The sequence below is a fragment of the Chrysemys picta genome, chromosome 2, assembly GCF_011386835.1.
Source record: "Chrysemys picta bellii isolate R12L10 chromosome 2, ASM1138683v2, whole genome shotgun sequence".
Lineage (NCBI taxonomy): Eukaryota > Metazoa > Chordata > Testudines > Emydidae > Chrysemys > Chrysemys picta.
The window spans coordinates 221245398-221269322 of NC_088792.1; the positions used below are offsets into that span (position 1 = coordinate 221245398).

At 47.0% G+C, this 23925-nt stretch overlaps 2 protein-coding genes across 9 annotated transcripts in view; both read right to left on the reverse strand.

The window, feature by feature from the left end:
• LOC135981715 (uncharacterized) overlaps window positions 1-10926 on the reverse strand; it is a 23952-nt gene extending 13026 nt beyond the window's left edge. Inside the window, exon 1 of the mRNA XM_065585551.1 lies at window positions 1542-10926. The gene's annotated coding sequence lies outside the window, so the exon portion shown is untranslated. The remainder of the gene's footprint in view (window positions 1-1541) is intronic.
• Window positions 1-22832, reverse strand: part of PCMTD1 (protein-L-isoaspartate (D-aspartate) O-methyltransferase domain containing 1) — a 91801-nt gene extending 68969 nt beyond the window's left edge. For 3 of the 8 annotated variants that reach the window (XR_010598867.1, XM_008168517.4, XM_065585545.1), the window contains exon 1: window positions 22614-22795. The gene's annotated coding sequence lies outside the window, so the exon portion shown is untranslated. Of the gene's footprint in view, window positions 1-10919; window positions 18173-22613 lie in introns of those variants that run through there. The other 5 variants (XR_010598866.1, XR_010598869.1, XM_065585549.1 and 2 more) reach the window with 5 other exon arrangements.
• Between the last annotated feature and the right edge of the window lie 1093 nt (window positions 22833-23925).

A 23925-nucleotide genomic window follows, 5' to 3' on the forward strand; every position in this document is an offset into this window, starting at 1 on the left:
ATTTTCCTCAACCTCCCACCCCGCCATAAAGGTCTCCCCCTTGCTCTCACAGAGATTGTGGAGCACACAGCAAGCTGCTATAACAATGGGGATATTGGTTTCGCTGAGATCACAGCGAGTCAGTAAGCTTCTCCATCTCCCCTTGAGACGGCCAAAAGCACACTCCACCACCATTCTGCACTTGCTCAGCCGGTAGTTGAAGAGTTCTTTTTCAGTGTCCAGGGCGCCAGTATAGGGCTTCATGAGCCAGGGCATTAGCGGGTAGGCTGGGTCCCCGAGGATGACTATAGGCATCTCCACATCCCCAACAGTTATTTTGTGGTCCGGGAAGTAAATACCTTGTTGCAGCCGTCTAAACAGACCAGAGTTCCTGAAAACACGAGCGTCATGAACCTTGCCCGGCCATCCCACGTAGATGTTGGTAAAACGTCCCCTGTGGTCCACCAGTGCTTGCAGCACCATGGAAAAGTATCCCTTTCGGTTAATGTACTGGGTGGCCTGGTGGTCCGGTGCCAGGATAGGGATGTGAGTTCCATCTATGGCCCCACCGCAGTTTGGGAATCCCATCGCTGCGAAGCCATCTATGATCGCCTCCACGTTTCCCAGGGTCACTACCTTTGGCAGCAGTACATCAACGATTGCCTTCGCTACTTGCATCACAACAACCCCCACGGTAGATTTGCCCACCCCAAACTGGTTCGCGACTGACCGGTAGCTGTCTGGCGTTGCAAGCTTCCACAGGGCTATGGCCACTCGCTTCTGTACACTCAGTGCAGCTCGCAACCGGGTGTCACTGCGCTTCAGGGCAGGGGACAGCAACTCACAAAGTTCCAGGAAAGTTCCCTTCCGCATGCGAAAGTTTCGCAGCCACTGGGATTCATCCCAGACCTGCAGCACTATGCGGTCCCACCACTCAGTGCTTGTTTCCCGTGCCCAGAATCGCCGTTCCACGGCATCAACATGACCCATTGCCACTGTGATGTCCTCGGCGCTGGGTCGCCTGCTTTCTGACAGGTCTGTGCTACTCTCAGACTTCAGGACATCACCGCGGTGCCGTAGCCTCCTTGCCTGACTTTTCTGCATCTGCCTCAGGGAAACCTTTATGATAAGCTGCGAGACGTTGAGAGCGGCCACAACTGCAGCGATGGTCGCAGCGGGCTCCATGCTCGGAGTACAGTGGCGTCCGCGCTGTCAATGACTGGAAAAGCGCGCGAACTGTTTTCCCGCCGGCGCTTTCAGGGAGGGAGGGCGGGAGTGATGGACGGATGACGACAGTTTCCCAAAAGCACCCTCGACTCATTTTGTTACCCAGAAGGCATTGCCGGCTACACCCAGAATTCCAATGGGCAGAGGGGACTGCGGGAACTGTGGGATAGCTGACCACAGTGCACCGCTTCGAATGTCGACGCTATCACCGTTAGTGTGGACGCACAAAGTCGAATTACTGTCCTTAGTGTGGACACACACGTTCGACTTTGCAATATCGATTACAAAAATTCGATGCAAGTAAAATCGAACTACTCTCGTAGTGTAGACAAGGCCTCAAGGGAACCTTATATAAGCAGCTTATTCCTTTCTTGGTTTTTCCATCTATAACCATCAGTTCTGGATGCATTTAAAAAACAAAAACAAAAAAACCTATCCTATTATCTAAAATTAAAGTTTGGGTAGTCCAACTCTCTAAGCTTCAGAAAAAAATGCTGTAGTCTTTCAATAATTTCTCATCTGATGTACTACGTAACAGTGGTTTCAATGCTTGCTGTTCTAAATGCTGAGGAAAAAAAGTCTAACCTATGCACTTCCAGACATCTCCATTTAAACAAAAGGATACTAATGCTAATGTCTTGAATGTAAGTATTAACTTTAAAAGAAAATAGGTACTCTAGAGTGCTTGTCCTCCTTGACAGAGAGGATATTGAATTACTTATTACAGCAGACAGAATACTGGCATCCATTACATAGAAATCTAAGAATATAGATCAAGGGAAGATGGTGTAGGGGATAGAATGGTTATTTACCCAACAGTAACTGTGGTTCTTTGTGATGTAGTCAGTATGGATCCCACAGTAAGTGAATGGCAAGCAGTACCCTCCCTTGGTAGTGGGAGTGAGGAGTTTCAGCTTTATCAAGTAGTGATTGAAGTACTGACCTGAACTTGGCATCTAACCTGCCTGCCATGTGAAGGGCATAATATTTAACACAAGTCAGTGGGTTGCTCCACATTGTAGCCTTGAAATCTCAGAGATTGGAACAGTCCTGAGGCAGGCAGAAGTTGCTGCCTCCGCTTTGACGGAAGTGTGCCTTGATGTTCAGAGAGAGATGGTCATCAGCCATTTGATACCAGGTGGAAATGCACTGTCTGATGCACTATGATTATCTGAGACAAGATGGCTTGGCCTTTTCATGGGCGGGATATATCTATGAAGAAGGTTGGAAGACAGCTTGAAGGGCTTAGTATTATAACATGTTCAATGTATGTAGCTCTGCTCCTGGTGTTAAGTGCAGGCTTCAGGAAAAAGCTGGGCAAGGTAACGTATTGGTTGCGATGGAATTCCAACACTACCTTAGAGGTGAATTTGGGGTTTGGTCCCAATGCTACCTTGTCTCTATGGAAAGATGTGTAACACAGTCTGGCCAGAGCTTGGAGCTCACTGACTCTCCATGCTGAAATGACAGCAAACAGAAAGACAGTCCTGATGGACAAGTGGTATACCAAGCAATCAGACAGTGGTTCAAAACAAAGACTGAGTTTTCAGACCATGTTGAGGTCCTACATGAGATTCTGGTCTCTAACCAGAAAGTAAGAATTAAGTAGGCTCTTGAATTTTTATAACATGGGATGTAAGAACACAGTATGACTGTACCAGCGTGTGACGCACCAATACTGCTGCAAGATGAATCTTGAGAGAGTTAATTGATAGTCCAGTATGTTTCAGGTACAGCATGTATTTGAGGATCTTTGGTATCAGGGTCTCTACTGTGTCCAGATTGTATTGGGCTACCTATTTAAAAAAAAGATAAAAAATACATTTTGAGACTAAGTTTTCCTAATGGAAGGTTTTCTGCTTTGAAAGAGAATTTCCTGAAACTGTAAGGACCAGTCTCTGTCAGTAGCATTCAACCAGACAACTTCCATGCCATCAGATGCAATGACTGTGGTTCTGGGTGTAGCACGTGACCTTGGTTCTATTATATGCGGGCAGGTTGAGAGGTGCACAAGAGGCCACCTGCAATACACATGACAGCCAAAACTATACCAACCAGTAAGGGACTATCAGGATTATTGTAACCTTGCCCAGTTTGATCTTGGATTTTACCCTGGGGATGAGAAGAATTGGCAGTCGCATATAGGAGTCTTTGAGACCACAGAAGGAGAAAGGCTTCTGGCAAGCGGCCTTGGCTCACACTCCTTCTGGAGCAGAATTTCAGGCATTTAATGTTGCCCTCTGTGGTTTATTTATTTGGCGCATGCAATCCGATCAAGCCAAGCCACAGTAATCTTATTAGAGATGTTCAAGTCATGAAGACCTCCAGGAATTTGAGTCATTTTTTAGTCCTCAACAAGGTGTGTCATGGTTTGTGGGTGCCCATGTTGACATACTGGACTGTCTCTAAAATTCCACTGCAGCACACATTCCATGTCAGGTACGAAACCAGTTCAGAAGGCTCCATTGCATTCATGGTAAATCAAACCCGGGCTGACTTTGAGTGGGATTCGAGACAAGATAATTTTTCAATTTCTCTGCAGACCATGAAGTTTGCCATGCATCCTCTACCGTAAATCCCTCACCCAGTAAATTTATCCACAACGGGCAATGTGAGGGCAGACAACCATCTGATGGATAAAACAAATCTTTAATTAATGGTAGATGTGGGCAATTTTGTCACGAGCTTTGCTACGCTTTCCTCTCTGCGAACACTGGGCGGAGCAATTTTGTAGAGAACCTGTAACCATGGTGGAGGAGTAGATTTAAGTGTGCCTGAAATAATATGCATGGTAGAATTAAGTTGTATGTCAATCATTTGTGTGTAAGACGAGTGAGCCCATACTGGAATACAATACTCCACCTCTGAATAGCACAGTGCCAAGGCTGAAATTTGTAGCGTTTGAGCGTTGTCACCCCATGTCATTCTGGACAGTTTTCCAAGCAAGTTGCTGGGTGTTTTGACCTTAGTTGCCATCTTCCTAAGATGGGCATGATACGTGAGAGTTCTATCCAATGTGATGCCTAGATATACTGGGTGTGAATCATGCTTTATCTGCTGACCATTGAGAACTATGTTCAGCTCTCTGAAGTGGAGGTAAGTGGAAAACACTTAAACACAGTCTAACTTCCACTTGGTATCAAGCACCACCGATGACAATAATCGGCCATAGCCACCAGATCTGCATTCAGAACACTCAAGTATGTCAAAGGAGTGTGACTGACTGCCGAAGCATATGTCATCTACATAAACAAACTTGCAAGACCGGGTATATGATAGGTTATTTGAATATAAGTTTAATAATGTTGGAGATAATAATGATTCTTGCAGGAGGTTGTTCTTCTGGTGCCTCCAAGCACTTGTTGTATCACCAATGTGCACACAGAAATGGCAATTTCTCAAAAACAGAACCATTGCACATACTAACCAACTTGACATAATTCTAGACAATTTCATCCCTGCCAGAACACTAATAAGGTCCCACTTGGCAGCAGACAATCCTTCAACATTCAGCTGGAGGACCTTAAGTGCTAGATCTATGACTAGAAAAATCATCATCTGGAACTTGTTTGACCAGCTGGCCAAGATTCGTGGTAACCCTCAAACTAGAAATGGTAGATGGATCATCTGTTTTTCTAGACCACAGACACGCTGCAACTGGTACTTACAAGGGACATGTTGTGAACGTCAATCCACTGTCCCCCTCTTCCGTGGTGAAGAGGTTTCTATTATGGGAGCCCCCATTGACAGAATATTGGCCTTATCACGCACTTCCTCTGTGACAATTTATGGCTGATTACCATGCATCATTGCTGACCCCTGGGAGGTGTAGAAACAACAGGGTTATCCCATGTTGATGACATCACACTCAAAGCTTGATGGCTTCTTGGTAGAAAGGGGGCGACCAAGTGCCTCTTGGCTTGTTCATATAATGCATTTTGGATGTGTCTGTCAGGATTTGCACCGTAGAGTTCTGCAGAACAGGAAGGAAATGCTACATAGACCAGTCTGATGGCTCTCAGCTCCAGAAGACTCATTGGCAGTTCTAGGTCATCCTGCCAGCATGTTCCTTGCATTTGCATATGGTTCAGGTATGCACCCCAGCCTGTCCCTGAGGAGACTGTGATAAGCCTTTGGCACAGGGTAAAGAAAGGAACCCCTTTTTGTACATTCATTGATCAAGCCACCAAGTAAGCTCTCTCACAGTACCTGAGGCAGGACTAACTCTTATTCATGAGATGTTTGGACTGGGAGCATATGGACCTCACCCACATTTGTAACAATCTGGTAAGCAGCATCACAAATGTATATGCCAAAATGTTACCAAGGAGTAACAGATACGTACACTCTGTCATTTGATTTCATTTTAGGTAGTTTGCCATCAACTGGAGTCCAGAATCTGTCTTCTGGGACATGGGTTCTTGCTGACAGTGAACTCTATCGGCTGTGATTATGTGAGGCATGATTTCTGGTAATTCACAAGGAGTCTTAGGTGACAGAGCAGCAAGAGGACATGTCTAAGGCTGCAGCAGTCTCCTGTTGGGACCTGTTTCTGATCAGCCAATCATCCAGTTACAGTATATGCAGATTTCCTATCTCCTTAACTGTGCTGCCACTACTGTCAGGCATTTCGTGATTATTTTTGGTGCTGTAATACAGAGCTCTGTATTAGTAAATGATAGTCCCCATTGTGCATCTTAGGTAGTGTTGGCTGGACGGATAGCTATATGGAAGTCTGCCTCCTGCAAGTTGAGAGCATGCATAGGAATACAGAATGGATCATTTGGTATTGGCCAGTCCAGTGCCATTCCTGAGAAGACCATGGTAGCTGAGACCTATTAGGAAAGCTGGCAGGTCCTTCTGTGCTGTTGACCACTGATCTCAGAGGAGAGGGTTTGCTGCTAAAAAGAAGTGAGAACATATGACCCTGTGACAGAGAGAGGGAATAAAACTCCTTAGGGCAGTTCCAATGTATGTGATACTGGGGCCTGTACTAGTAGGTGCTCTGGCACCAATGCCTGTCCTGGTTCTCCCAGGAGCACATCGTCCACAGTAGGCCTCAACACTAAAAGATGTGACACTGGAGCAGTCTGTCTCTCTCATGGGCTGCTCCTTACTACCAGCCCTCACCGCTGTGAAGGTTTTGGTGGTTTTATTTCTAGAGACTTTACATGGTTTGTCCTTATGGAAGGACACTGACCTACTGCTGGAGTTGCTGCGTCTATACCTGGAGCACTTCCTATCAGTGCTGGACTTTGGTACCAGCGTTGTTGGTGCCAGCTTCAGTGCCAATTATGCTGGTATTTGCTTCAGTGCTGGAGGTGTCAGTCTTTTCTTCGTGCCATCTGCTCAGTGCTGATCTTCGGTGTCGCTTGCCTGCTAGATAAAGCGTTGGACAATCCTGGCTTGCCCACTAGCAGAACTCTGGAGCTTGTCTCCTCAGGGTCTGATGAGACGTTCATGAATTGTTCCAGAAGACAAAGCTTCAGATTCATCTCAACTTCTGTGTTCTTGTGGAGAAATATCTACTCAACATATATGCGACTCCTAAACAGCAGAGATACCTGCAGTGTCTATCTTTCAGGTGAACTAGCCCACTGAAGGATGGGCAGAGCTTGAAGTCCACAAGTTTTGACTCCGCCCTGTTAAGAAGCCCTATACAGGGGGATTGAACCATCAACATTTAATCCAGACAGGTTGATACACATTATGGCACTTATATGAATGTTGTGAAGATGGGAAGAGGGAACTGAAGGAGAGGGGGTGTCACCCCACCCCTTTGTACTCATGCAGGAGCATGAGGACACAGAGGGCATACACATGGCACGGATACAACAGTGCTATTAAAAAAACCCTCTGGTATCATTCTCATGAGGCACATGCACTGGAGTCCACACTGACGTGTTCAAAGGAAGTGTTTTTTCTTGATTTACAAAAGTGTTAGTGTCATTAGCTGATAAAATCTGAACCTCTACTAAATTTTTATATCTATATCTATATATAATTTCATTAAACAACTTTATCAACCTAATGGATGAAAAAACTATAATAGTAATAGTAATTTCAATAGAAATTCTGAAACTTAAGGCTATTTTTTTCTCCTTATTCCACTTTGCCCCTGTTTTTATAGTTCTATCAATTTAGCATTTAAAGACAGAAAGCATCATTCAAAAATATTTTAGCTTATTAAGCTTAACTGTCTTTGCTGATGGAACAAGTTTAATAGGAGATTTATAAGATACCATAAGCTGCACTAAGGAAGCGTAACACTTTAAACAGTGATGTATAGTTTATATATCCTTTAGCATATGTTTAAACATGGATATTAACAAGCAGCTCAATTATCCACAATCAATATTTAGTAGAAGCCAAATTCACCCCAAGGAGAGGGCTAGCACAAGGCCCATACACCACTTTTGTTCCTGTTAAGTCCTATATTGAACTGGCCCTCTTCAAAAGCATCATTTTCATCCCAGAGGAATATTCTATTTGCACTTGCAGCACTATGCTGTAGAACAGATTCACAAACCACTGATAATTTGTAGAGCATTTGCTGATGACTTGTAGTGAGCAGGATAGTCACATGATTGTGGTTTCTCTTCGTTACCATCTCTGAGAAAGATTAGATGAGTAGGTGAAGAAATGAGGACTAAAACTAGACAACACTTATCTTTTCCAAAAACATACAACTCACTTATTGCATTAAACAGCTAAAAATGCAATCTTGTTTTCCACATAAGCCGTTTGTGTAGATACATAATGGCAAACTGACAAAAAGCTGGTCCATATGATTCTGAGTGAGCCAAGAGATGAACTATTCCATTAATCAGTCCATGCTTTGAAAAGTTTGCAATTACTTGTTTCATATAATTGAAATATTAGTATTTCAAATAAGTGTCACTTCCAGCCCTAACAAAACACAGAATTGGTTGGCTATTACTTGCAGAATGACAAAGGGGAAAATCATTAACCATGATAACATTTCAGTAGTCATAATTAGACTTTAAAATTTAACACCCCATTAAGATGAACAGGTAAACTCATTTCATGCTATTATTTCAATATGTCATAAGTCCAAGAAATGACAGGTACACATGGGTTTACATTAAGTATAAAAAAAATAAAGTCAACCTCCCCTTCCATGAAACACTCAATTTTAGAAAATACAACAAATTGCAGGTAATCTTTACATCACAGACTTTATATTTTTATTGTTGAAACCAGGCTGAAGTAGTATTATGGTCCACCATTGTACAACTTATATTTTTCAAAGCTTTCACGGAGCCCAGATTCAAGACACCTGCATATAAACCAACTATCATACAGATAAAAGAAAAGAAGAATGTTTGAAAGAGTATTTACCATGGCTTGAGAAATATTACACAAACATGATGCACAAGAAATGGAGTTGGCATAAACCCAGGTATTGTGGAGATGCGTTAAGAGTCATACTTTACTCAAGATTAGGATATTACAAAGATTAAAGTGATCACAGCTAAAAGTGCACACCTAGCCTTTTATATATGACAATCAATGCTTTTGAGCATGACTTACGGTTTGTTCATGCCGTAACTGCTGCAGCAAAAGAATATACAAGCGAGGTCAAGGCTAAAAATAGCAGATAGCTACATTCTTGACATTTGAAACCTCATCCTAGAGCTATGTATTTAATACAGATTGTTGGTCTCTACAAGAATAGGAGAATGCACAGTCAAGTCTTTCTGTTTAAAAAAAATAAGGATATGGGCCTAGTATACTAAGGGTCTGATTCTTCAAATACCAAATAAAATGCTTCAGTAAGACTCTATGGTAGTAGGCAATAAGCTTGCAATGTGGATAGCTCTTAGCTTGAGGCACATGGCAAATCCTATCTGGTGTTTATCTTAAAGGCTTAGAGCCTGGCGGCATAGTAAGCCCCGTGCAGGGGCTCAGGGCTGCGGAGCAGGCAGGGAGAGGTTCCTCTCCCCCAGCACGGACTTGCCGCGGCTGGGGGGAGAGGCACCCCTCCTGCCAGCCCCAGAATGGACATGCCGTGGCCAGGGGGAGGAGCCCCCTCTCTCAGCTCGGCCCAGGCCCGCCAGAGCTGCCAGGGAGAGGAGCCCCTCCCTCAGCCCAGCCCCACCAGAGCTGCCATGGCCAGGGAGAGGCGCCTCTCCCTCGGCCCTGAGCTGCTGCAGCGAGAGAGGGTTGGAGTCCTCTCTCCCCATCGCAGCCCCAGGGCAGCCTGCACCCCAAACCGCTCTTCCCCAGCCCAACCCCAGAGCCCTCACCCCCCACCCCTCTGCCCCAGCCCTGAGCCCTATCCTGTACCCCAAACCCCTCATCCCAGGCCCCACCCCAGAGCCCTCACCCCTCCCCCACACTGCAACCCTCTACCCCAGCCCTGAGCCTCCTCCCACACTCCGAACCCTTCGGCCCAACCCCCACCACATGAATTTTGTTTTGTGCACCAATATGGAGGTGATGTGTCACACAACAAAATTCATTCCACACATGGACGTAAAAAATTAGAGGGAACACTGATCAAGTCCCATTAAAATAGCTCTGGCTCCCCTGCAAATCCAACCCCCTTTTCTAAGAAAGGTGCTTATTGTCTAATTCACATTAAAAAGGGCTTCACCCCAAACCTCCCCTCAATTTTCTCAAACTTGGGCTCAAGAATCTGCGCTTTCATAAATATATTTCTTAACCTTAGGTTGAAAAGCAAACTAGACAAAAGGGAACCAAAGTAAGTAAATGCAGTGATTTCTAAGCAAATATGCACATAGCCTGAAATAATAACCAGGTGGGAAATAGTACATTTATTTAAATGAGATGTTCAACTCATCAGCTTAGCAGTGAGAATTTAAAGATCAGCCCCATTTCCATTGCTAGCCAACACATGCAAGGAAAGTGACAGATGATCTTATTATGAAGATATGCACAATCAACTGAGTTGCATCTCATTTTGACAGAGCATGGGAAAATATAAGCACTTATTTCTTCTCTCCACACTTAAAAGAGGAAACCACAGAAATAACTGGTAAACTACTTAAAGGGACATTTAGAAAGTGACACATCAACTGTAATGAAGTCAAATTTCAAGAAGTGGTTCAAGTAGCCTCAGTTACAACACCTGCTCCTCCACTTCCACTTTTAAATTTATTTTCTCTCTCTTCCTGCTGTGCAAAAGCCCCACACAAACATAAGGAAACATTCACTATACAAAGGAGCAAAACTGACTACTGAAAGCACTGTCAAATGGACAGACTAAATGTTATTAGCAAGTAAAACAAAATGTATTTCTTATAACCTCAAAAGACAGAAGTGCTATTTTTGAATTGATTCTGTCACTTTAAATCACACTTTTTGGAGGATAACTAGTGACTTCCACCAAGTAAGGGGTTGAAGGTTTTAGGCATAAGAGTTAGGATCAAAACATCAAAAAAACCAATCTGCTGTGTGCACAAATGATTAAATATGTACATGCAAACTATTTAAGCACAAATGGCTTTTTGCACATGTGCACAGTATCATGTTCATGCACAAGTAATTACATACACAGAATTGTGCATACACAAATGGATGCTAAGGTAGGACTCTTAAATTTGGCCCTCAGATTCATTCAGATGTAATTCTAAAATGGATTATGACTTCATAACTCAGGGATCGGCAACCTTTGGCATGCGACCCGCCAGGGTAAGCACCCTGGCGGGCTGGGCCATTTTGTTTACCTGCCGCGTCTGCAGGTTCGGCCGATCTCAGCTCCCACTGGCCGCGTTTCGCCGCTCCAGGCCAATGGGGGCTGCAGGAAGCAGCACGAGCCGAAGGATGTGCTGGCCGCTGCTTCCCGCCGCAAGTCTCAGCAGCCCAGCTCTGCCAAGCCTGATGCCTCTGGTAAGTACTCATTCTGCAGAGGGGGGCCTGTGGAAAAGTTAGTTTATGCACACCAGGATGTCCCATGAATCCTCCATAGAGATCTCTAGGAAACTTTCCTGGAGGTAATCAGCAATCTTTTGCCAAAGGTTTCTTGGGAAGGCTGCTTTCTTTCCACATGGTAGGAAACTTTGCCACACCATTCAGCAATTACTTCAGCAGGCACCATAGCAGCACTGCTTCTGGTCTGCAGCCACATGCATGCAAGAGCTGGATCCTTGCAGCTTCAGTTAACCTCAGGAGTGAGATTCCAGCTGCAGTCACTCCCACCAGTGGAAAACGGTGTCAGTATCCAGTACAGGAGTCCTATGCACTGGCACTAATACCCCATGGCTTTCCCCACCTTGTCCCAACTTAGCTTTTCCCCCGGGCCATACTCACCATGGCTGGGGCTACCACCACACTGTGTGAGTGCCAGGGGAAGTGAGAAAGATATTACTTGTTTGGATCAAGGATATAAATTCCCTGACAACACATTTGTCTATGGTTTCTGCCCTAAAAAAAAGATGATAATGCTGCTGAGGTGGCAAACAGACATGTTGCGGTCCCAGGCTGAACACATCCCCCTCACATTCCTCGTTTCCTCAAGGATCTCAGCAGTACCCCAGGCACTCCACCTCGTGGGACAATTTGCAGAATGACAGCTGGACGTACACCCAGCTCCAAGATCCTCATTGGCAATTGTGCTTATGAATTTCCTGTTCCTTCCCCTTTAAAGATACTTTTCTCCATATGTATGAAGTTCAGGTTACCAACACATAATTGTGATTGCATGGGTGTGAAATAAAACTGAACTTATGGAAAGTGAATGAATATTTATTATTATCCAACATATGGTGACTAGTGTTAATATTCAGAGACAGTACCAGTAGGTGCATTTGCAGTGTCACAGCAGCGCACACACAGTAATCATTACAAGGTTGCTACCATGGTGCCAAAAAAAAGACACACCGGCCTGGCTAAACAAACACAAATTACTGTGGCCCATTGTTAAAATGCTCCTTCAAAGCCTCCCTGATCCAAATAGCTCCCATTGGGCCCCTCTTACAATTCTAATATCTGGCCATTCAAAAGCAGCAGACAGCCACTCCACCTCCACACTCTACCCCGGGGAAAACTTTGATTCATATATATTATGAAGGGCACAGCTGGCAGCTATAATCATGTTTTCTGTACAGGCCTGTGTTCCTAGAGATGTGTGCGTCATGCACCTTCCCTGACAAGCCTATGTTGATGTCGGTGAAACGACCCGAGTGATCCAAGAAAGTTTGCAATACCGTAGAAAATAAGCCCTTTCTGTTTATGTACTCCATCACTACGTGGTCTGGGGCCAAAATGGGGATATACGTGCCATCTATCGCCCCACTGCAGTTAGGGAATCCCATTGCTTCAAAACCATCCACTATTTCACACAAATTGCCCAGAGTTACAGTCGTTCATAGCAGGAGGTAATTAATGGCCCTGCACACTTGCATCACAGTAACCTCCAGGGTGGTTTTCTCCACTCCAAACTGATTCCTGACTTGATTGGTAGCAGTCTGGCATTGCCAGCTTCCCTACAGTGATTGCCATTTGCTTCTCCACAGTTAGTGCTGCTCTCATTTTGGTGTCCCTGTGTCATAGGGCTGGGGTGAGCTCCACACACAGTTTCAGGAAGGTGGCTTTGTGCAACCAAAAGTTCTGCAGCCAATGCTCATTATCCCATAATGATGCAATCCCACCACTCAGTGCTTGTTTTGAGCCCAGAACCAACAGTCCACAGAATGCTCTAGGAAGCCTATGGAATGATGAAACGGAGAAAGAATGCATGATGGGACACTGTGCCTGCCCCCATGAGGCATTGCAAACCCTTTCCAGTACGCACTGCAGCAGATGGTGGCCAATTGCACAGTGGGATAGCTACCTACGGTGCACTGCTCTCCATGTCTATGCAAGAGCTGCTAATGTGGACATGCTCCGCCAACACAAGAGTTGTAGTATGGACATGCACTAGCTGTTTAATTAGAGTGGTGGCTGTAAGTCGTTGTAACTTAAGTCGACTTAATTTTGTAGTGTAGTATTCCCCAAGAACTGATGGCAAGTGGTACATTTATTGCACCCGAAAGGACTGTACTTCTACAGATTTTTGCACAATTACATATGATGGCACATCATTTATCAAATGGTACATTATATACTGCCCTTAAAATTTCATGATTACTGGATCTGGATCTATAATTAATTCATAGATTCACACGTTATAAAGAGAAATGACCATTTAGGTCATCTTATCCGTCCCCCTGCCAATGCCAGATTTTCCGTACAGTATGTACTCCAGTGCTCTACTTATTACCACTTTCTGGCTATTCACCCCAGCAAGATTTTTCAAGTTGGCTTTACTTGCCATTAGATTCATGCTGTCTGATCACTGCTGATGCCAACTACAGCTATTCATTAAAAGCTATCATCAGGGAAAAGGCATTCTTTCACTGAAATATATTTATATAGCCACGTTGTTTATTCATGAGTTTAATAAAAATATGTATTTTAAAATTAGGCAAAGTATAACTGCTATAGATAGAATAAATGAAAGCAAAGTATTTAAGATTTGGATATTATTTTAAAAGACATCCATGTCATATAGAAAAATCGTTGTGACATGAAACCAGCTACTTCTTAAGACACTTGGTGCAGGACAAAATGTTTCAACTAGGGAGGCAGCTAAATTTTTACACAATGTTTCTGTCATTGCCAAGTGTGTGGTTCCTGTATGCTTTACATATTTTAGATGCTGATTGTAAAAACAAACACTCGTTGCCACATATTAACTGTAAAAGCAACTTGCTCAGAAAACCGGCCAACCCAACCTGGAGTGCAAGTGACTGGACACTTAGAACATCAGCCCTCTGCTATTCAACAGTAGAGTACTCTGCTCCTGTCTGGTGTCGCTCAGCTCACATGAGACTCATCTCATACAAAGCTACGCACATTGTTACTGGGACTTTACATGCAAATCCATTGCCATGGCTGCCAATACTTAGGGCTTGTCTACACTGGGACTTTATAGCACTGGAACTTTCTCGCTCGGGGCATGAAAAAACACTCCCCTGAGCGCTGCAAGTTTCAGCGCTGTAAAGTGCAATGTAGATAGTGCACCAGCACTGGGCGCCACGCTCCCAGTGCTGGAAGCTATTTCCGTCGCGGAGGTGATTTTTTTTACAGCACTGGGAGAGCTCTCTCCCAGTGCTGGTGCTGCGACTACACAGCCACCGCAGCAGCGCTTTAACGTTGCTAGTGAAGACGTGCCCTTAGTATCATAGCACTACCCCATATCTGCTATGAGGGAGCCTCCTCATGCTCCTGGCCAAGACCTGTGAAAACAGTGTCTTCCCTCTGTATTCAGACCTCTTCGACCACTTGCCAGTCTGTCTGTCTTTTAGATGCCCTTTATGATCACATATGCCACCACAGGACATGATGGTGGAATCTGCTTGGTATAACAAATAGTCAACGACAACAGTCATTAATATCACTCTCGTCACCGACCCAACCGTCTGCCCACCAGGTTTTCACATGCCAAGGCACCTGTGATCATCCCTGAACCACTTTAGGACAGGGTAATTGTGTGGACAATCTCTTCAAATGGAGTTTCTCGAATGACCTGCGCTGTAGATGCAGCCAACTTCAAACATCCTTGACAAGTGCCTGCTGGCTTATTTAGATGATGGGCAACTGGCTCTTTACCTGGATGATGATGATGCTATCAAATGGTTGTGCACACTGCGCATATGCTAAGAGAATTAAAATTGTCTACACCTTTATTTTTAACAGTTGTTGATACTGCTAAATGGACTTACTCTGTTACAGCTACCTTTTCCCCTAACATTCCTCATGTTTTGTTGCTTTAAATTATCACTTTTTCATTTTAAAAATGGCATTATAAGTTTAGCAAACTCAATGTTAGAGTAACTATAAATGCATAATTAAAACAAGTTTGCCTTTGTCTTTTATGGAATTAGTTTTATGGTTTTAAACTGATAGTCTGAATCCCACTACCTCACTTAGGGCTGGTCAATCAATCAGAGGTGTGAAGTTAATGCATATTAAACATCCATGTGGATGCTCTCATTCAGAAGTAAAGTGGCCACTTCACTTCTGAATCAGTGTGTCCACACAGGGATTTAGCAGGCATTAACTTCTGCACATTTACCTTCCACCCCTTTACTACCATGGAACCGCAGCAGCAAAAGTCACAGACATGTTGTGATGGGTTAGATCCCCCTTCTGGTATGCCACCTTATGTACTGGGATTTCACTGAGTCCATCTGCTCCACTAGCCTGGGCTCCCTCTCCCTGTTTTGCTGAATCATGCTCTCTGGCAGCACACACACAGGTAGGGAGCACCAGCTGTAGAATCACACAGAGTCTGCAAACAGCTCTCTATGAGACTGTTTAGCTAGGAAATTGCCCAGCATTCTAGTGCCGCTTCCCTGTGGAAAGTACACCCAAGATAATATTGTCTCGCGCTGTATAGAAAGATCTGCACAGCACAAGCTCATAAAAATTTGCCCTCTCCCTCAATGTGAAGAGAGATATGCACTGCTTCTTGCCCCCCCCCCCTCAAGATATGGATTGAACAAACTGGGTTATGTTATAAACAAGAAATAAGTTTATTAACTACAAAAGACAGATTTTAAGTGATGGCAAACAGAACAAAGCAGATTACTAAGCAAATAAAACAAAGCATACAAACTAAGCTTGGTTCACTAAAGAAACAGATAACAAAATGTAATTTCTCACCCTAAATGTTTAATTAGGCAGGATGCAGAGTTTCTGTTGCTCAGAATTCCAGTTACTTCTCTTTACAGACTAGACTTCTCTGTCTCAGTCTGGACTCAGCCCTTGCCTTTCCCACCGCTTGGTTCCTTTTTCTCTTCAGGTACTTTCAGCAGTCTTTCTTCTTGGGCAGGAAGGCAAATGGAGAAGAGGCCTGTTTGCCTTACTCCCCAGCCTTAAATAAGATTTACACAAGGCAGGAATCTTTTGTTTCCCAATCTTGACCTCCCACTCCTTTTAGTGGAAAATTACTAGAAGTCCAAGATAGTGTTTAGTACCAGGTGACAGGACCACCTGACCTAGTAGTGTCATAGCTATTTCCCAGGACACCTCTCAGGAAGGAGAGAGATCAGTATCTTTAAAGTCTTGTTTCTTCCTAATGGCCTATCAAAGCTGATGGCCTATTGTCTGGTGGGTGTCTCCCAAATACACACACAGTCGTAATTGTTACATAGTCAATATTCATAACTTTAGAGACAGAAATGATACAGGCCAACTGGAGTAACAGATTTATTCCTGTCAAAAGGTCCCTATTCTAGAACTCCACCCAGCTATACACAGGAATGCAGCCTGGGTTTCCATGGTGACACCTGATGTCACCTCTAGATTATTTTAGGGCTGTAGGGACTTGTTTTTATTAAAAGCTGATTTGAGAAAACATCAAAGACTACTGTCTGCACACACAATTTTGCATAATCTGTAGTTTGGGTTAATCTTCAAGGGTTTAACATAACTCCTTGGGATGTTATTTGCATACATGTTGCAATCACAATGTATAAATGATACACTGCAGTCATTTTCTAGAGACTGCTTCCCAATTTATCTCCGGGAAGCATGAAAACCCTAAAGTAATATTTACCTCTATGTTTAAAACCTGTTTGATCTAGACTTTGGCAACATAATAATCAAGCTTTCTTTTATAACAACCCTATAGTCCTGAGACACTATATAATTAAAAGATATTTTTATCCCTTAGAGTATGTTTCTGTGTTGAAAATAAAACAAGGATTAAATTCCAATACCCTCACCAGGGCTAGAAGCTATCAGCTTCTATGTGGATACACATCCAATTTTGGCAAACTGGTGTCCATAGGTACTGGAATTAGGGGTGCTGGGGGTGTGGCATTATATACAGGGTTTCCATTTTGTACAGGGTTTACAGTTTGGTTCAATAGCTCTTAGTACCCCCACTGTAACAATTGTCCCTCAAATACTGCTAATGCTATATTTCAAATTGGCTACCAAGTGAGAACCCCCTCTCCACCCAAGTTCTGGGCAAATTGCAGCCATCAACCATACGTTAAGCCTATAGAGAATCTACCCCTTAAGGTGCAAACTGAGTTTTCTGTACAATGTAGTGAGTTCATCAGTGTTTCTCTGACCTCATCAAGTATTCCGAGTTCCACTGACACAGTGCAGTGGCTAGGATACAGCATGAACACATGAGCCCCGCAGAAATAGTCTCTCTCCAAGCATTCATACTCCACTCATCATTGTGGTATCTGAGCACCTAACATTACAACCATATTTAATATAGGCTTACAGGGGAGGAGGGGAATGACATATCTCCTTATGAGAAAAAGCATCATGAAGAGGTTAAGAAAAAAGGAGGACAGAAAATTAGATGAAGTTTACAGATACATCAGAAAATATTTCCAAACCCACAAATTTATTATCCTATCTCAGGGAGCCTGATTATGTGCCCTCAGGCACTGACTGGGTTAGAAGGTCCAACAGGCTGGTCACACTGGAGATTCTCACTCGCCAGTGTAATTTCAGCAAATAAAAGACACTTATCAAACTGGAGAAAAGCTGAATCCATGGCTGGTGAGAAAGAATGCCCTAAATTGCTTTTGAGACACTGCTTCTCTTACCAAAGTATAAAAAAAGAGGAAGGTGGACTTGTAGTGAAGGCACTATACTAGGACTCGAGAAATCTAGGTTCTATTTCTAACTTTCCATAAAGACTTCCTGTGTGGTTTTGAGCAATGCATTTTAGTCTCTGTGCCTCAAAACAAGGATGATACTTCTGTTCTCCCACCCTATTTAGGCTGTAAGCTCCTTAGAACAGGGACTGTCTGTTACTACAGTAGAACCTCAGAATTACGGACACCTCAGGAACGGAGGTTGTTCGTAACTTTGAAATGTTCCATATCTTTGAAATGTTCCACAAGCCCCAGCACTCCCCCCATGTTTAAAGTCCTGAGCCCCAGTGCTCCCAAGGGTCAGAAGCCCTGCCCCCCACCCCATGCCTGGAATCCTGCCCCCTCCCACCCTACCCCCTGCATCCCTAACTCCACTCCTTCACAGGCTGAAACCCTGAGCCAGTACAGTATTTGCTGGGGGGAGTGGGGGCGCTGTTTTGTTTGTTTTTGTCTCTGCTGCTGCCGGATTAGTTAGTTCCGGTTCCACAGAGTGTCCAGTTGACTGATAAGTCCATAACCCTAGTGTTCATATCTTTGAGCTTCTATTGTATGTGTATGTACAGCACCTAGCACAACGGTACCCTGCTCTTGGTGGGGATTTCAAGGCCCTACTGTTATTCAAAAAAGTTAATAATAGGTACTGGCTGGCTCCAGAAAGCCACAATCAGCTCTGCAAGGTGAGAAAAAAGACCCTTGTGATTCAATAGAGACTTATTTCAGAGTAGCAGCCGTGTTAGTCTGTATCCGCAAAAAGAAGAACAGGAGTACTTGTGGCATCTTAGAGACTAACAAATTTATTAGAGCATAAGCTTTCGTGGACTACAGCCCACTTCTTCTTCTTATGTTCCATTCTATATGCATCCGAAGAAGTGGGCTGTAGTCCACGAAAGCTTATGCTCTAATAAATTTGTTAGTCTCTAAGGTGCCACAAGTACTCCTGTTCTTCTTAATAGAGACTTAGACATTAGCTGCTAATAGCTCCGAAGAGTCCATCCTCAGTGAGCATGCTCAAACCTCTCAGCTTCTAGTACTGACCAGACTGCACATGCACGGTCCCCACAGCGATGAATCATACTTCAGCCCAGGACTACAGGATGAAGCTGAACTTTCCTGTACTGGCTGCTCAGAGCCAGGGGGAGGCTGGGCACTACACATGAAGGCAGTGAGCCTGTCTCTCCCATGTTTAATGACATTCCCAACCCACTAGCACCCTGACAGCATGGAGGAAGTCATCTGATTCAAATAGTGAGAAGCTAAAAAGTACAGGCAACCTTGATTCTCACATTTACACATCAAATGCAAGTATACATAACCTTTGAGCACTTGACTTTGCAACCTTAATGTTATTTTAACTTATTTTTGTGTGTACTGTATATAAAATACAAAAATACTGACTGTGTAGTTCATGATGTTTATCTGTGGCATTGATTGGGCCCAAAAGTCTATTTATTGTCATTAATGGGAGTTGTGCCTGCTTATCAAGGTGAGTAGTCATATCAGGGGTCGACAACCTTTCAGAAGTGGTGTGCCGAGTCTTCATTTATTCACTCTAATTTAAGGTTTCACGTGCCAGTAATACATTTTAATGTTTTTAGAAGATCTCTTTCTTTAAGTCTATAATATATAACTAAACTATTGTTGTATGTAAAGTAAGTAAGGTTTTTAAAATGTTTAAGAAGCTTCATTTAAAAATTAAAATAAAATGCAGAGCCCCCCGGACCGGTGGCCAGGACCCAGGCAGTGAGTGCCACTGAAAAATCAGCTCGTGTGTCGCCTTTGGCACGCGTGCCATAGGTTGCCTACCCCTGAGCTATGTATTTGCAACTAAAGCAGCATGGGGTGACCAGGTATCCAGTTTTCGACCAGAACACCCAGTCCAAAAGGGATCTTGGTGGCTCGTCAGCAGTCCTACGCAGCTAAGGCAGGCTAGTCCCTACCTATCCTGGCTCTGCGCTGTGCCCCGGAAGCAGCCAGCAGGCCCAGCTCCGAGGCGGGGGGGCCATGGGGCTCAACACATTGCCCCTGCCCCGAGCACCAGCTCCGCACTCCTATTGGCTGGGAACCACAGCCAATGGGAGCTGCAGGGGCGGTGCCTATGAGCAAGAGCAGCGCACAGAGCCACCTAGGACCCAGACCTGCTGGTCGCTTCCGGGCGCAGCTCAGAGTCAGGACAGGCAAGAAACCTGCCTTAGCCCCCTGCCACTGTGCCACTGACCAGGAGCCGCCAGAGGTACCCCTGCGCCCCAACCCCTTGACCCAGCCCTGAGCCCCCTGTTGCACTCCAAACCCCTCATCCTTGGTACCACCCCAGAGCCTACACTCCGAGATGGAGCCCTCACCCCTTCCTGTACCGCAACCCCCTGCCCCAGCCCAGAGCCCACTCCCATACCCTGAAGCCCTCTGCTCCACCCCCCAAGTCCCCTCCTGCACCCAAACCCCTCATTCCCAGCCCCACCCCAGAGCCTGCACCCCCAGCCGGAGCTCTCACCCCCTTCCATACCCCAACGTCCTGCCCCAGCCCAGAGACCCTTCCCACACCATAAACCCCTCATTTCTGGTCCCACCCCAGAGGCCACACCCCCAGTTAGATCCCTCACTCCCTCCTGCACCCCAACCCCCTGCCCCAGCCCAGTGAAAGTGAGTGAGGGTGGGGGAGAGCAAGCCACCAAGGGAGGGGGAATGTAGTGAGTGGGGGCGGGTCAGGCCTCCGGGAACGGGCAGGGCTAGGGTGTTTGGTTTTGTGGAATTAGAAAGTTGGCAACCCTAAAGCAACAGCAGGCTTGAATTAACCTGAAAAGGCAGGGGTCTAGAATCAACTAGAATTGCTAGCTCACGCTCCCATGTTTTCACCACTATTGTTACCCATACTATCTGGATTCAAGTTAGCATAAATATGCCTACCCATACTACTGTCACACTCTCACTTTACAGTGGAGACATTGCCTAACTAGTGAGAACAGTAACTGTAAGGTGCTAGCAGGCACTGCAAAGAGACACACATACCCAGCAGACACAGAGAGATGTGACTCCATCTCTCCTCTCACAAACTCTAAATACATGTTTTCTCCTTTGCTTTCTCCCTTGGGGCTGGAGTATATCAGAACTACGGGCCACATCCTATGCCACACAGATAAGAAGAGTTTCAGAGAAGCAGCTAGTCTCTAAGGTGCCACAAGTACTCCTGTTCTAGATAGGAAGAGGAGACTACAGAGACCAGGCCTAAGCTGCTGCTTGCGTATCAAATAAATGCCAGGATGATTCCTCCCACCAGCACCAGCTTCCTCATCTCCAACTTCACTGTGAGCCGCTGACAGCTCCAGCGAGGCAAAAAAAAAAAAAACCCAAACCAAAACAGCTAAACCCACAGGCCAGAGTGGGAGCTACAGGTAGAATCTGAATCACAGCTAGTCACCCTCCCACCTGAAAAGACAACAAAGAAAACACAGCTAAGAAGCAAGGTGGCTGTTCTGAAGCCAGTTCTTGCCCCTCCCCCTACATTGTTCTGAGCCAAAGCAGACACCACACCGTAAACAGAGACAATGTAGTTTATGGCAAAGGCCGGGGGGTGGGGGGAGACAGACACATCTTTAAAGGCCCCTGGCTGCTGCTGCAGGGGATATAGGGTCCTATCCTATTTTCAGTTCCTCTCCCTACCAACGCCCCCTCCACGGCTCGCGACAGGGCAAATCAGCCACACTCTCGAAGATTTGTCCCCCTGCAAACCAAACGTGCAGAAGAGCCACCCCTCCCCCCCCAAAAGCTCCCCCACTTTGACTGGCGGGCCTGGGGGGATGGGAGAGAAGCAGCCAAGTGACCAAACCCTTCAACCCCCCAATCTACCAAACTCCACCCGCGAGGAGGGAGCAGCGGGGCTGTTCGAGTCCCTAATACGCCTGGCAAACTGGTGGGCCGGACAGACCTGCCCCCCCTCGCCCTTCGCTCGGGGGCTGTCTCTCCCCACCGCCCCCCCCCCATCGCCCTTCGCTCGGGGGCTGTCTCTCCCCACCGCCCTTCGCTCGGGGGCTGTCTCTCCCCACCGCCCCCCCCACCGCCCTTCGCTCGGGGGCTCTCTCTCCCCACCGCCCCCCCCATCGCCCTTCGCTCGGGGGCTCTCTCTCTCCCCCACTCCGCCCCCCCCCCATCGCCCTTCGCTCGGGGGCTCTCTCTCTCCCCCACTCCGCCCCCCCCCATCGCCCTTCGCTCGGGGGCTCTCTCTCTCCCCCCCTCCGCCCCCCCATCGCCCTTCGCTCGGGGGCTCTCTCTCTCCTCACCGCCCCCCCCCATCGCCCTTCGCTCGGGGGCTCTCTCTCTCCCCACCGCCCCCCCCCCCCATCGCCCTTCGCTCGGGGGCTCTCTCTCTCCCCCCCTCCGCCCCCCCATCGCCCTTCGCTCGGGGGCTCTCTCCCCACCGCCCCCCCCATCGCCCTTCGCTCGGGGGCTCTCTCTCCCCACCGCCCCCCCGGCCAGCGCTGAACCGACGTGCAGGGCAGGGGGCGGCGAGTCCAAAGTATGAAACAACAACCACCGCCCGACCCGCAGGGGAGAGCGGAGCGTGTGCGGGGAGGGGGGAGGTCAGACTCCGAGCTGGGACCGGGGGTAGCGCTCTACCTGCGCCGAGGTGGGTGTAGGGACCATCCAGCCGCCCCCTCCCCAGCCACCGAGTCCCACGGGTCCAATCTGCACCGCGACCCTCCCCGGGGCATCCGAGCGCCTCCCGGCCCGGCAGCTACCCCCCCGCCCGCGGGCACTCACCCCTCCGCTGCGTCCTCCAGGTCTCCGGCGGGGGGGGTACGGACCGGGGCGGGGGCAGACGGGGGTGGGGGGAAGAAGCTGCTCGCGGACCGATGGGGGAAGGGCAAGCCCGTAGCACTAGCCCTGCGTTCCCCCCGCACGCGCTCGCTCTCACTGTTTGTGTTGATGTGAGAGGCTGCAGCGGGGGAGGGGTCCACCAGCTGAGAGGATGTAAACACTGGGGTCACGTGGTCCATTCTCAAGCGGAGGGAGGCAGCCTCCGCGCTCAACCGGCTGAGGGCAGCATCACGTGATTTGGGGATAGACTCCGCCCTGCAATCCAGAGGACCAATCAGGGCTGACGAGTTTGTGTCGTCACCCGTTGCCTAGGGCCGTGCAGACCCTTGGCATTAGGCTAAGAAGCAGCCACCCCCCCACCCCCAAGTCCCATGTCTATCAAAGTGGCAGGCTGGGCGGTGCGCTCGCTAGTGCAACTGGTGGATGGTGACGAACTCTTACCAGTCAAGGGCCACCGCGAGTCCCTACAAAGCTGCAGCAGGGCCCTGCTGACCAGCTCGATGCGGGGAGAGGTGCCTAGGGTGACCAGATAGCAAATGCGAAAAATCAGGACGGGGTAGGGGATAATAGGTGCCTATATAAGACAAAGTCCCAAATATCGGGACTGTCTCTATAAAATTGGGCCATCTGGTCACCCTAGAGGTGCCAGGCCTGCAGGGGGACAAGGGGAACAGCTGGAGTAAGTGGCAGGGCAGCCAGCGCAGAAAGAGCAGGGGGCGAGGTGGGTGGGAGACCAGAGGCAGAAGTCGGGGTGGTGGCAGGTAGTGCCTTAGCTTGTGCAAGCCCTGCAAAGTCACAGCTGGGGGAGGAACAACTAGGACTGTAGGGCCCAGGTGAGTCCTGTCCTAGGCCCTGCTGTGCTCCTAGGCTGGCCCGTAAATCCTGTCTTGTTCAGCGAAGCCCCCCTACGCCTGGGCTGCCCAGGCTAAGGTTGTTTCCTGTGCCTGGAGAGAAGCCCACAGGGGAGATAGAGCTTCTTTAGGTCACAGCCACAGAGTGCCCTTTGGGGGAGGAAAGAAGGGTTTTAGGCCCCCCTCCTCCCCAGGACAGAGGCCATGGCTTTCCCCTTGCTGGTGCCCTGAAGGAGGAGGAGGAGGGAATGGGCCAAGGGGGCACCCTTGGAAACAGGCCCCTGAAATGCTTCAAAGGAGGTGGGGAAGGCGGGAGCTATAGAAGGGACTAGGGCTGGGGAGCAGAATAGAGTTGCCAACTTTCTAATTGCACAAAACAAAACACCCTTGCCTTGCCCCTTCCC